This window comes from Nycticebus coucang, chromosome 8 (genome assembly GCF_027406575.1).
Source record: "Nycticebus coucang isolate mNycCou1 chromosome 8, mNycCou1.pri, whole genome shotgun sequence".
In the NCBI taxonomy this organism is placed as follows: domain Eukaryota; kingdom Metazoa; phylum Chordata; class Mammalia; order Primates; family Lorisidae; genus Nycticebus; species Nycticebus coucang.
In genome coordinates, this window is record NC_069787.1 from 90830670 (window position 1) to 90833416 (window position 2747).

Here is a 2747-nt window from a genome sequence, read left to right on the forward strand (position 1 = left end):
CCATCAAAGCTTCCATGCTCCAGCCACGTTAGTCATTTTTGTGAACCAACATTTTACCATATTTGTGAACCACATAAACTGTTATTTATTAATCATTTTTCTTTTCTTTTTTTTTGAGACAGAGTCTCACTCTGTCACCCTGGGCATCATCAGAGCTCACAGCAAACTCAAACTCTTGGGCTGAAGCAATCCTCTGGCCTCAGCCTCCCTAGTAGCTGGGGCTACAGGTGTGCACCACCATGCCTGGCTAATTTTCCTATTTTTAGTAGAGATGGGGTCTCATTCTTACTTAGGCCGGTCTCGAACTCCTGAGCTCAAGCAATCCACCTCCCTCGGCCTCCCAGAGTGCTAGGATTGCAGTCATGAATCAACATGCTCAGCTTTTCTTGATCATTTTTTGTTCAATTAATTTACTCTTTCATATAAGCTAGTGTTTTTCTAATGCATTTTATGATAAACTGACAAACATCACAATTTAAAAAATGTTTATTTCTGGTGCTGCCTTAAACCACCATATGTACTCAGGGCTTCCTGAGACTCAGAGTAAGGTTAATTTCATATGTTAAATGCTCCCCTCCAAAGGACAACTGTATCAAGACAGTAACTTGAGTGGATTTTTCTGTGAATTGATGCTTATGTTGTCTGAAGTAATTGATTTGAGTAAACAACACTAAGTGGGCATCATGTAGAAAGTTCCCAATGGAATAAAGAGCCATTTTTTAGGTCAGAGAGAACAGAGGCAGAAATGAGCTTATTTAGAAAACATTGTAGCTTCTCCCCGGGAGCACTCTGCTGATCACCAGCATCAAGGAAGATTCAGCAACGTGCTATGAAAACATCTGGCTCAAAGAGCTCTGATGAATCTTTCCGTACTTTTTGTTGGTTTTGGCTAAATTTATTCCTTCACCTCAAATATTTTTGCTGGGAATAAGCAATCAAGACCAACTAGAAGGCATAATCTGGTGGAGGAAAAAACAGATGGAGCCCTGTGAAAATATTTTCAAGGGTCAGAGAATACCTGGGCCCCGCTGTCTCAATTAGTGATCCCCTAAGGAATTGCCCTGTGTCCTGCTGTGCTGTTTTGTGCTTGTTCTTCATTTCGTAACAGGAGAAGCCCTGTGAATCTCATTCTGCCAGGAAACACACATGCTTTGTTTCACAAGCTCAATAGTTCTGGATTATATTTGGTTTCTTTCACCCTCAATACTCAAAATGTGGTCTGTGGACCAGCAGCACAGGCATCCCCTGGGGTAAGAAGTGCTGACTCTCAGGCTCCCTCCCAGACCTCTGGAATCAGAACTACTTTTAAAAAGACCCCCAGGGGATTTGTAGGGATGTTAATGTCTCAGGAGCCTGCTTGGATTTTAAACCTGCTTGGATTTGTATTATTGAGTATAGATACTCATGGAAAAGTGCATCAACGTGTAGAGATTAGTAAATAACTATAAAGCAAATGTTCTCGAAGCCACCCCCCTTATGGTGGAGACTTGGTGTAGATAGTGTGGGGCTGACTTTCATAAACATTCTGCATGTGCCCCCAAACAAAAAAGGTGGATGCTGCAGTTTGGGGGGGGGGGGCAGTGTCTTATTTATTAGGCCAAATTTGCTATTGCATTGTTCTTATCTTCAATATCCTTACTGATTGTTTTGGCCTGCTTGGTCTATTAATCAATGGGAGAAATGTGTTTAAATATCCCACTATGGTTCTGGATTTGTTTCCTTCTAATAATGTCAACTTTTACCTTACACAATTTGAAGTTATTATGGGCAACCAAACTTTTACTTTTTTTTTTTTCCAATTGAACTTAAAATCATTATATATTTCCTAGAGGATTAAAACCTTCATTGTATTAGTGACTCTATCTCTGTCACACTCTCTTTTTATTTGTATAATTTACTTGCAGATTGTTGTGTATTTTCTACACATCTATGAATAGTAACTTTTTCTCCTGGCCTCATGATTCGGTTTGGACCTCCAGCACCGTGGTGAGTAGAAGTAGGGATGGCAGGAGACTCTACCAGGCTCTGAAGATGCGAGGGTAAGCATGTGGCATTATCACCATTACCTATGCATGTTGAGTTTCATTAAATACAGGTCAAATCAGGTCACTGTGCTGCGCAAAACCTTCCAGTGGCTTCCCCAGTTCAGCAAAAAAGACAAAAGTCTTTGCAGTGACCTACAAGGCTGTGCAGGACCTCATTGTCCCTGTGACCTACCCTCTTACTACTCCCTCTTGTTCACACTACCCCAGGCTCCACACCCTCTCTGCTGTTTCTTCACTACTTCAGCCTGGTCCTGCCTCAGGGCCTTTGCGCTGGCTGTTTCCTTTGTCTAGAATGCTCTTCCTCCAGACACCCCCAGGCCAGTTGCTTTAAGTCTTTGCTTCAAACTGTCCTTCTCCTGGAAGCCTTAGTGATAGACCTATCTAAAGTGTCAGCCTTCCAACATTTCCTTCTTCCCTGTACCTCTTGGCACACCATATTTGGCATGTTATATATGTTCTTTATTGATCATAAGAAACTCATTCAGAGACAGTTATGGAGGGAGCCCATGTGCCAGGCCCTGTTCTGGATATGGGGATGCGGCAGCAAAGATGAGCCCAGCTGGCCAGCCTCCCGGAGCTTATGTTCTGGGGAGAGGCACAAAAACATCTTGCTACTTTTCCTATTTTAAGAGAAAAACTCCTTCTCTTGCTTCCATTTTCCTTCCCAGCTTCTGCCCTATTTTTCTGCTGCTTTGTAGCCAA